We start from the raw sequence: 12,394 nt of genomic DNA on the forward strand, positions 1-12,394 counted from the left end.
CCTTCCAAAGAAAGGTGATCCAACAGAATGCAAGAATTATTGAGCAATATCATTAACATCACACGAAAGTACAATTTTGCTGAAGATCATTCAAAGGGGGTCGCAGCAATACATCCACATGGAACTGCCAGAAATTCAAGCCAAATTCAGAAGAGGACGTGGAACCAGGGGTATCATTGTTGACATCAGATGGATCTTAGTTGAAAGCAGAGAATATCACAAACATCTTTATCTGTGTTTTATTGACTATGCAAAGGCATTTGACTATGTGGATCATAACAAATTATGGATAACACTGCAAAGAATGAGAATTCCAGACCACTTAACTGTGCTTATTAGGAACCTGTACATAGACCAAGAGGCAGTCATTTGAACAGAACAAGGGGATATTGCATGGTTTCAAGTCAGGAAAGGTGTGCATCAGAGTTGTACCCTTTCACCACTCTCATTCAATCTGTATGCTCAGCAAATAATTCAAGGAGCTGGACCGTAGGAAGAAGAATGTGGCAACAGGTTTGAAGGAAGACTGCATATCAACCTGTGATATGCAGATGATACAACCTTGCCTGCTGAAAGTGAAGAGAACTTGAAGCACTTACTGATGAAGATCAAACACTACAGCCTTCAATATGGATTACACCTCCACACAAAGAAAACAAAAATCCTCACAAGTGGACCAATAAGCAACATCATGATAAATGGGGAAAAGATTCAAGTTGTCAAGGATATCATTTTACTTGGATCCCAAATCAATGCCCATGGAAGCAGCAGTCAAGAAATCAAATGACGTATTTGCATTAGGCAAATCTGCTGCAAAAGACCTCTTTAAGTGTTGAAAAGCGAAGATGTCACTTTAAGGACTAACGTGCACCTGACCCAAGCCATGATATGTTCAATCTCCTTATATGTATGTGAAAGCTGGACAATGAGTAAGGAAGACTGAAGAAGAATTGATGCTTTTGAATGATGGAGTTGGTGAAGAATATTGAATATACCACGGACTAGCAGAAGAACAAATAAATCTGTCTTGGAAGAAGCACAGCCAGAATGCTCCTTAGAAGCAAGGATGGTGAGACTTCATCTCCCTTATTTTGGACGTGTTATCAGGAGAAACCAGTCCCTGAAGAAGGATATCATGCTTAATACAGAGTCAGCGAAAAAGAGGAAGACCCTGGACAAGATAGATTGACACAGTGGCCGCCAACAGTGGGCTCAAGCATAACGATTGAGAGGATGGCGCAGAGCCGGGCGGTGTTGTGTTCTATTGTATGTGGGATAGCTATGAGTAGGAATCTACCCGATGGCACCTAACAACAACAACCTGCACATTTCATGTTAATGGAATTGTATAATACACTGCCTTTTATATCTGACCTCTTTCACTTAGTATAGTGTTTTTAAGGTTCATCCATGTTGTAGCATGTATCAGTACTTCGTTCTTTTTTATGGCTGCATAATATTCCATTATGGGGCCCTGGTGGCACAGTGGTTATACATTTGGCTGCTAACCAAAAGGTCAGCAGTTCAAATCCACAGCCACTCCTTGGAAACCCTATTTGGTAGTTCTACCCTGTCTTATAGCGTCACTAAGAGTCGGAATCAACTCAGTGGCAAAGGGTTTTTTGTTTTTTGTTTTTTTTTATGTGGATATACCATATTTTGTTTATCCATTTACCAGTTGGTGAACATTTAGGTTGTTTCCCACCTTTTTGGTTATTATGAATAATGATGCTATGAACATATGTGTGCAAGTTTTTGTGTAGACACATATTTTCATTGCCCTTGGGTGAAATATCTAGATATACACCGAGGAGTGGAATTGCTCGGTTTAACTTCTTGAGGATCTGTGAGACTGCTTTCCAAAGTGGCTGTACCATTTTACATTCCCACCTGCAAGGTATGAGGATTCCGATTTCTTCACATCCTTGCCAACACTTGTTATTATCTGACTTTTTGATTACAGTCATCTTAGCAGGTAAAGTGACATTGTAGTTTTGATTTGCATTTCCTTGATGACTCATGATGTGCCTCTTTTCATGTGCTTACTGGCCATCTGTATATCTTCTTTGGGTTTTTTAATTGGGTTATTTGTCTTTTTATTATTGAGTTGCAAATGTTCTTTATATATTCTAAATACAAATTCCTGATCAGATTATGATTTGCAAATATTTTCTCCCATTCTGTGGGTTTTCTTTCAGTTTCTTTTTTTTTTTTTTTTAATTTTTATTGTGCCTTAAGTGAAAGTTTACAAATCAAGTCAGTCTCCCACACAAAAACTTATATACACCTTGCTACATACTCCCAATTGCTCTCCCCCTAATGAGACAGCCCACTCCCTGCCTCCACTCTCTCTTTTTGTGTCCATTTCACCAGCTTCTAACCCCCTCTACCCTCTCATCTCCCCTTCAAGGAGGAGCTGCCAACATAGTCTCAAGTGTCCACCTGATCCAAGAAGCTCACTCCTCACCAGCATCCCTCTCCAACCCATTGTCCAGTCCAATCTCTGTCTGAAGAGTAAGCTTTGGGAATGGTTCCAGTCCTGGGCCAACTGAAGTCTGGGGGCCATGACCACCAGGGTCCTTCCAGTCTCAGTCAGACTATTAAGTATGGTCTTTTTATGAGAATTTGGAGTCTGCATCCCATTGCTCTCCTGCTCCCTCAGGGGTTCTCCATTACATTCCCTGTCAGGGCAGTAACCAGTTGTAGCCAGGCACCATCTAGCTCTTCCGGTCTCAGGCTGACGTAGTCTCTGGTTTATGTGGCCCTTTCTGTCTCTTGGGCTCGTAATTACCTTGTGTCCTTGGTGTTCTTCATTCTCCTTTGATCCAGGTGGGTTGAGACCATTTGATGCATCTTAGATGGCTGCTTGCTAGCGTTTAAGACCCCAGACACCTCTCTCCAAGGTGGGATGCAGAATGTTTTCTTAATAGATTTTATTATGCCAACTGACTCTTTCAGTTTCTTGATGGTACTATTTCTAGCACAAACATTTTCAATTTTGATGAAGCCCAGTTTATTTTTCCTTTTGCCAAACCCAAGGTCAAAAAGATTTACTCTTATGTTTTCTTCTGACAGAGGTTCCTGTGTGGCATAAAGGGTTTGCGCTTATCTATATGGAGCAATTCTACTCTGTCTTATAGGGTTGCTATGAGCCAGAATCAACTTGACGGCACTACGTTTGGTTTGGAAACCCTGGTGGCGTAGCGGTTAAGTGTTACTGCTGCTAACCTAAAGGTCAGCAGTTCAGATCCACCAGGCACTCCTTGGAAACTCTATGGGGCAGTTCTACTCTGTGCTATACGCTCGCTATGAGTCAGAATCGACTCAACGGCAACAGGTTTTTTTGGGTTTACTAACCTAAAGGTTGGCAGTTCGAATCCATTCAGTGCCACCACAAAAGAAAATTCTGGCAATCTGCTTCTGTGAAGGTTACAGCCAAGAAAACCCTGTGGAGCAGTTCTATTCTGTAACACATGGGGTTGCCATGAGTCGGAACCGACTCGTTGGCAACAGGCTTGGGTTTCGGTTTTGGTGTTCTTCTGAGAGTGTTATAGACTTGGCTCTTGCATTTAGGTCTCTGATACAATATAAGTTATTTTTAAAGGGTCTAACTTCAACCTTGTGCGTGTGGCTATCCAGGTACCCCAGCACCACTTGCTGAAAAGACTTTTTTTTCCCATTAAGTGGTCTTAGCACACTTGTTGAAAATCAGTTGACTTTGGGTTTATTTCTGGAGTCTCAATTCTATTTCATTGATCTATTTGTATATCCTTATGCCACTACCACACTGTGTTGATTATTCTCGCTTTGTAGTAAGTTTAAAAAGGTGGGGGGGTATAATAACTTCTCTAACTTTGTTCTTTTTTAAGGTTATTTTTGCTATTCTGAATTTTAGGACAAGCTCCTCCATTTCTATGGCAATTTGTTGTTAAACAGAACAATCTAAGAATAAGAAAGAGCTCCAGGCTTAAATTGGTATAACTAAAATTAAAAACCCATAAAATAGTTAAAATATAAAATTGAAGAAGTGTTCCAGGGAGCAGAACAAGAAAATAAGAAAAGAGAGAATGAAAGAAATTTAGAGTATTAGTTCAAAGATGAAATATCCAACTAATTAGAATTGCAGAAAGAGAATAAGAGAAAATGAAGAGGAAAGGATAAAAAAAAAAAAAAAAAAAAGACAGGAAAAAAAAATTTAACAACACTGACTCAGGTGCCCCGCACAATTAAGGAAAACAAACCCATACCAAGAAGCACCGCGGTGAATTTCAAAATACTAATGGTAACGATACTAGACGTTCCAGAGAAGAATATATAGGTCACCTATAAAAGACCAGGAATTGGAATGGCATGAAATTTCTCAACCACACCTTGTAAGGCAAGAAAGGAATGCTTTCCTTCAAAAGTGTGAAGAAATCTTACTTTCAGCCTCAAGTTCCATGAAGATATTTTCAGATATCATAAATGTACTTCCCATGCACGCTTTCTCAGGAATCTACTAAGGACATGCTCCGTTAAAACACAAAAAACCAAAACAAAAAGTTTTCCCAGATTTTTCAATTTTCCCCACAGGCCACAATACCCCTCAGAAGAAATAGATGAAATGGCTAGACTCAGGCGATTGGTTTCCCCTAAACCAGGGGTTCTCCAACTTGAGCAAGTATCAGAGTCACCAGGAAGGCTTGTTATAACACAGATTGCTGGGTCCCACCCCCAGAATTTCTGACTTCACTAGTAAGCTACGTTCCTTTTCTTTTTAATATTCTTCTCTCATTAATCCAATTTGTAAGTCCAAATTAAAAATATCTTGATCTATCAGATACTCAGGTATCTTTATTCTGTGTGCACTTCTGATGAGTATGACAGAATATAGACTTCCAGGTTGAAAATCATATTTCTTCAGTGCCATCCCCTCTTCCCTCATTTCCTTTCTATTCATCCCTGTCTTTGTCCAAGCTTCTTCATGCTCATAGGCTAGCTCTCTTGCCAAAGAGGGTGACTGTTATCCCCCCAGGAGTGGCATAACTTGTATACAGGTGGTATAGCCATGTAACTGAGCTAAGCAACTCCTGCAAGGGGTCCTGAGTGGGCAGAGATACACTGAGCTTCCATAGTCTATTAAATAAATAAGTGTAACACTTCTAGGTCATGTCCCCCTACTGCCAAATACAGAGAGAGAGAAAAAAAAACAAAACAACCTAGAGGACTGCCAAGGGCTGGAACAACTGACTAAGGGGAGGCAGTGGTGCTGGGAGGGGTTGCCACAGTGGTGGCCCCACAACCTTTAGAGCGGGGTCTCCAGGTGCTGAGTCAGGTCACCCTCTCTGCAGTAGCGGAGATTCCCAGATGCTTGTCTGAGACATCATGGGAGAGAGGCTGAGTGACAATAGGGACCCTCACGGGGTGAGGGCTGCACCTAGCTAGAGAAGACCATTGTGGTCAGGAGCATAGACCCGGAGGGAAGGTTCAGCAAGGAGAATGGAGAGGGGCACGCACAGAGCTGGGGCCACCCTCAGCCATGACTGAGCATATGGAAAGGGTTAAAAAAATTTTTTTTTCGAACAATCCTAGAGAACTCTTCTGGGTATTTTTTCCCCCCTCTTGGGGTTACATTTCCAAATCTTTTCCAGAACCACAGACTATCAAGAATCCTAGTGCTGCCACCCCCACTGCCAACCCCAGGAACCTTCTAAATCAATATCTGGCTGTCAGGTTCAGCCAGACTCTGTTTTGAAAGGGTGCTCTGGTTAGCAGTCCTTGATGCGACCTGTTTTACCTTCTCAGGAAAGTACCCATGAAAATACAGAAAAAAAGAAAAGGCACCAAGCACTGCAGACTCACACTAAATCTCAGAGGAACTCATGAAAATTATAAGGCAGACAGAGCAAGGTCTACCAAACCTCGGCAAGGCCAAGATGGCTTCAGGAATGATGGTCCTGTAACCCTCAGATTTAACTAATTCTAGGGATCCTTGAATTTTGCCAGATTTTGTTTAAGACTAGATGCAAAAATTTGGGAAGAAGTGATGAAGTGACAAATCAGGAAAACTTTATATTATTAATAAATCAAAATAAACACTTTGATAGGGCTCAAGCACTGAAAATCCACTGTGTATTAGCAATAAAACAAAAAACCCCAAACCAGGTGCTGTCGAGTAGATTCCAACTCATGGCAACCCCATCTATTTCAGAGTAGAAAGTAGATTGTTAGGGTTTTTGCCCAAGGCACCTCTGGGTGGATTCAAACCCCCAGCCTTCTAGTTAGTAGCTAAGAGCTTAGCTGTGCCACCCAAGGACGTGTATTAGCAATAGTGGGGCTTTTAAGCAAGGCAATGCTTGCATGTGTTTCTTATTTTGGGAGAGGCAGGATAGTGGAATGATGAAAAGTAAAGCCTGAAACCAGACTAGAAACCAAAGGATTATGAGAACAAGGCCTCGTCTGTTGTTGTTAGGTAACCATTGAGTCAGTTCCGACTCATAGCGACCCTATAGGCCAATTCCTTTAGGGCAAGAAGGGGTCTGGACTGGCACTGAAAAAGCTTCAGATTCTGCTGCCACCTTGTGGTGATCAAACTACCAAACAGTATCCTTGCTCCTGGGTTATGCGAGGGTTCTTGATTCAGGTCACTCTTAGGGCCAAAAAAGACCAAGGTAGGCATACATATCATTTTTTCCACGCACAATAAGAATGAAGAAAAAGTAATTTTAAAAGCACGGGAGATTACAGCCGAATGTTAAGACCTGTATCTTTGGAGCCATGCAAACCTCATTTTGACTCCTGGGTCACCACTGGGCTAGCCGTGTAATGCTGGGCAACTCACTTTAACCCCTCTGTAAGACTTCCCTCATGATGCTAGGTTAAGTGAGATGCTGACTGGCACTTTGAGTTGCTGGTATACGTGGTATATAAAAAACTAAAACCAAACCAGCTGCCGTCGATTCCAACTTGTAGCAAGACTATAGGACAGAGTAGAACTGCCCTATAAGGCTTCCAAGGAACGGCTGGTAGATTCAAACTGCCAGTGTTTTTTGGTTAGCAGCTGTAGGTCACTGTAGCTCTTAACCAGTGCACCACCTGGGCTCTATGTGGTATATGAGGATCAGTTAATTGCCAATAATTGATATAGGTAGACAAGGAAATCAGGCTAGTTCTTTTCTGAGAGACTTTTTTTATTTGGGAATCTTTAGTTTATAATGCATGTTCATCACTGGTCATGGAATACATAAAAATGTACTTCTTTGTTGGGATCAGATCTTAGATACTATCTTGATCAAGTAAGTTTAATTCAAGTACTAAAAGGAAACAACACACACTTACACACTCACATTTGTGCATACACACACACACAAAGGTATACTACACACTTTAGCACTGGTTATAGTAACTCACTTCATCCTTAGGCCAATTTTGTCATGCTGTCTTCCGCAAGAAGCACTGTTCCCTCTTTCATCTGGGTTATGTAGGTGTGGGGTATTCAGGGTTTTAAAGATTACTTTTAAATCTAGTGGAAGTGAGCTCTAAGCTACAAGGAAGAGCGTGTCGTATATCCCCTTACAGGGGTGCAGCGGGCAGGCTGCAGGAAAGAAAGGGCAAGTGGCTGAGTGCCCTGAGGCAAGTGGCTAAGTGCTTTTTGAAGGACAAACAGTAAGGGGTTTTGTATTTTGCTTTTCCTCTTAGTTTAAGTTTGTCTATTAGTTTAAAAAAAATAACTAGCTGATCTTTTTTCTTATTCATTTAGTTTTATTTCCATAGTTATTTCTTTGCTCCCTTCTTTAGAACTTTTTTGTTCTCCTAAAAATCGAACGTTGGATATTTATTATTCTCTCAGCTAACAAAATCATTTAAAACAGTGAATTCATAGCTGAGCATACAGCTTTGTCCATATAGCTTAGACTTGATATAGTGCTTTTCCATACGCATTATTTCTCTAAAGAATCTGATACTGTAATCTTGATTTCTCCAGGATTCTAGTGCTGTTTAGGATAATTATTTTTCCTTTTTTGATTTTCAAGAGCTTGGGTTTTCTTGTTATTTTCACACTATGTTTTTAGTTTGGTTACAATGTGTTTAGAGAACGTGTTTTGCACAATTTCTACTTTTTTGGTGTTTCTTATGTGCAATCAATTTTTTATGGATATTTGTAGATCACATGCATTTCATAGGCCACAGAGTTAGGTTTGGTAAGAAATGTAAGTTGATTTTTCTCTTGGATCCCTGGTGGCACAGTGGTTAAATGGCTGCTAACGGAAAGGTTGTCAGTTAGAATCCACCAGCCGCTCCTTGGAAATCCTATGGGGCAGTTCTACCCTATCTTATAGGGTCGCTATGAGTTGGAATCAACTTGACAGCAATGGGTTTGGGTTTTTGGTTTTTATTTTTCTATTATACAACTTTACCTCTATCCTGAGCATCCATTACTCCAATTAGCAAAAACAAAACAAACAAAACCCACATAGTATTAATCACTTCCATGTAAACTTTGTCATTTAAAATTTTTCAGAATTTTTCACAGGCAATCAGGATTTCCCCCTTCACATTTTTGCCTAAGAGTTCATCTCGGTATGGTATACTTTCATAGCATTTCATCTGAACGTTCTGTGGTTATCACCTGTCCACACTGGCGTCCACGGAGATGTCCATCATCTCCCAGGCCTTTTCACCTGCCACAGACTATGCCATCATTAGCTTACTCATCTGTTTCCCGTCTGTTTCCCACGTCTCCCAGTGTGGGGCACCTACACTACTGACCTGGACTTCAAGGCCATGTCCACTCTGCCAGTCCAGCTACCTTTGTGCCCCTCTTTGGCAAAAAGAAACCTTTACATACTCTTCTAAACAACGCTGGGACCTGAGGAGACATGGTGGCTGTCTCAGGTCCTTCAGTCCTTGAACAACGTTGATACCTTACCAGGCTGCCTTGAGCTGACTTCAGTTTTATCCCAGGAATCTCCACTTTTGGACTTCACATCCCTAACTCGGCGGTTCTCATACACCTTCCAAAGGAGTTTCAACCCAGGGGAGCAGAGGGCAGGGTCCCTTCTCAGAGACCCACGCATCAACTGACTTTATGTAACACCGGACATCTCTGGGGCTGCAGGATCCAAATCAACCCGTCTCGGCTGCGCTTTGGCGCCACCTGGTGGCGGTCTAGCTGATCCGGCTTAAACCCAGGTTAGGATGCACCAGTTGGTGTTCCAACGTGGTCCTTGTCCTGGCTGGGACTACCAAGAGCCTTTCCAGGACCCTCCTGAATGTATGGCGCTGGCTTTGTTGGGTGGTGCCTGCTCTGTTGGGTGATTTAGGGAGATTGGGCACAGGTAATACCAAGGACACAGCGATCTGCCTTCTTATTCCCAGTTTCCAAAAATAAGGTGGCCTGAGTTTTCACCACCGGGCTTTCTCACCACCCTACCCCACCCATGCACACATGCGCACACACACACATCACCACCACCACCACCCCAAGATAACTTTAATCCCCACCAGCCCTTGGAGACAGAAAACAATCACCAAACTATGCTATACCAGAATTCACAAGGTGGTGCAGGCATGTTACTGTTGGTTTTATTCATTATGCCTCCCCAAGTGTTATGGGTACTTGAAAAGACATAACAGCCTTTCTTTATGAATGTCTGATTCTCCTTTCCAGACTCCTGGGCTCACATACCTAGTGACAGATCTAACCACCTGGTGACAGGACATTAGAACTTCAGAGGTTCCAATAATCAAACTAGCTCACGTGAACAGACTATTTGGGCATATCAAAACAAAACAAAACAAGAAGTTAGGACACCATAAGCAAACATAAAATAAATAAATATAATAACTTATTGATGGCTCAGAGACAACAGTCAGTATCAAATCACATAAACAGGCAGATTGCAATGGTTTCGGTAAGCTCCCAAAACAAAGAATCAGAAAATCTTCTGAAGGAAGATAACTTCCTGGAATTACTGGAGGTAGAAAGTAAAAGATTAATAGACAGAACTTTTCAAGAGACCAGGAAGGAGATCAGGCAAAATGCAGAATAAGCCAAGGAATGCAGACATAGCATTAGAGGAATGTAAGAAGATTACAGAAGAGCATAATGACAAATTTAACAGGCTGTAAGAAGCCATACAGAAATCCAGAATATTAACAATAAAATTTCGGAATTAGACAACTCTATTTTTTTTTTTATAGTCAGAGGAGCAAAATTGAGGCAACAGCAGTCAGAATTAGTGAGACTGAAGATAAAGCACTTGACACCAACTTATTTGAGGAAATATCAGATAAAAGAATTAAAAAATGAAGAAACCCTAAGAACTTTGTGTGACTGCATTAAGAGAAATAACCTACAAGTGACTGCAGTACCAGAATGGGGGGGTGGGGGACAGCAGAAAATATAGAGAGAATTGTTGAAGATTTGTTGGCAGAAAACTTCCCTGATATCATGAAAGATGAGAAGATACCTATCCAAGATGCTCATCAAACCCCACAGAAAGTAGATCCCAAAAGAAAGCCACCAAGACATATTATTATCAAGCTTGCCAAAACCAAAGATAAAGAGAGAACTTTAAGAGTGGCTAAGGATCAACAAAAGTCACCTACAAAGAAGAGTCAGTAAGACTAAGCTCAGACTACTCAGCAGAAACCATGTAGGCAAGAAGGCAACGGGATGACATATATAACACCTTGAAAGAAAAAAAAATTGCCACCCAAGAATTATGTATCCAGCAAAACTGTCTCTCAAATATGATGGCAAAATTGGGGCATTTCCAGATAAACAGAAGTCTAGGGAACTTGCAAAAACCAAACCAAAATGACAAGAAATACTAAAGACAGTCCTCCAGTTAGAAAATCAATAACATCAGATAAAAACTCAAGACTAGAACACAGGACACAGAAACCAGATATCGACCCAGATAGGAAAATCACAAAAATAAATCAAAGCTAAAACACCAAAAATAGGGAAACAGAGATGACAATATGTAAAAGAAAATAACATTAAAACAAAAAAGAGGGCTAAAAAATGTAGTCACAGATCTTTCATATGGAAAGGATGTCAAGGTGATATAAAGAAATAGAAGAGTTTAAACTTAGAAAAACAGGGGTAAATACTAAAGGTAACCACAAAGGAAACTAACAATCCTACACATCAAAACAAAAAACAAGTAAAATATAAACACTCAGCAAATACGAAATCAATAACATTGAAAATGATGCAAAGAAAATACATAAAGAAAAACAACTCAGCACAGAAAATAAAGTGGAAGAATCTGTCAACAACATGCAAGAAAATAGACACCAAAACGACAGCATGAAACTCATACCTGTCAATAATTGCACTGACTGTAAATGGATTAAACACACCAATAAAGAGACAGAGAGTGGCAGAATGGATAAAGAAACATGATCCTTCTATATGCTGCTACAAGAGACACCCCTTAGACTCAAAGACACAAACAAACTAAAACTCAAAGGATGGAAAAAAATATATCAAGCAAACAATGGTCAAAAAAGAGCAGGAGTGGCAATATTAATTTCTGACAAAACAGACTTTAAAGTAAAACCCACCACAATGGATAAAGAAGGATGCTATATAACGATTAAAGGGACAATACACCAGGATGACATAACCATAATAAATATTTATGCCCCCCAACAACAGGGCTCCAAAATGTATAAAATAAACTCTTAACAGCATTGAAAAGATAGACAGACAGCTCCACAATAATAGTAGGAGACCAACACACCACTTTCAATGGAAAGAACATCCAGAAAGAAGCTCAATAAAGACATGGAAGATCTAAATGCCACAATCAATCAACTTGATCTCATAGACATGTACAAAACACTTCACCCAACTGCAGCTAAGTACACTTTCTTTTCCAATGCAATGGAACATTCTCCAGAACAGACCACAGATTAGGCCAAAAAGCAAGCCTTAACAGAATCCAAAGCATTGAAATATTACAAAGCATCTTTCTGACCATAAAGCCAAAAAAGTAGAAATCAACAACAGAAAAAGCAAGAGAAAAAAATCAAACATAGGGAAACTGAACAACACCTTCCTCAAAAATGACTGGGTTAGAGAAGAAATTAAGGACACAACAAAGAAATTCACAGAATCAAATGAAAATGAAAACAAATCCTACCAGAACCTTTGGGACACAGCAAAAGCAGTGCTCAGAGGTCATTTTATAGCAATAAATGCACATATCCAAAAAGAAGAAAGGGCCAAAATCAAAGCATGAACCTTACAACTCGAACAAATAGAAAGAGAGCAGCAAAGGAACCCACGGGCACCAGAAGAAAGCAAATAATAAAAATTAGAGCAGAATTAAATGAAATAGAGAACAGAAAAACAACCGAAAGAGTTAACAAAACCAAAAGCTGTTTCTTCGAATAAATC

Source organism: Loxodonta africana, chromosome 15 (assembly GCF_030014295.1).
Source record: "Loxodonta africana isolate mLoxAfr1 chromosome 15, mLoxAfr1.hap2, whole genome shotgun sequence".
In the NCBI taxonomy this organism is placed as follows: Eukaryota; Metazoa; Chordata; class Mammalia; order Proboscidea; family Elephantidae; genus Loxodonta; species Loxodonta africana.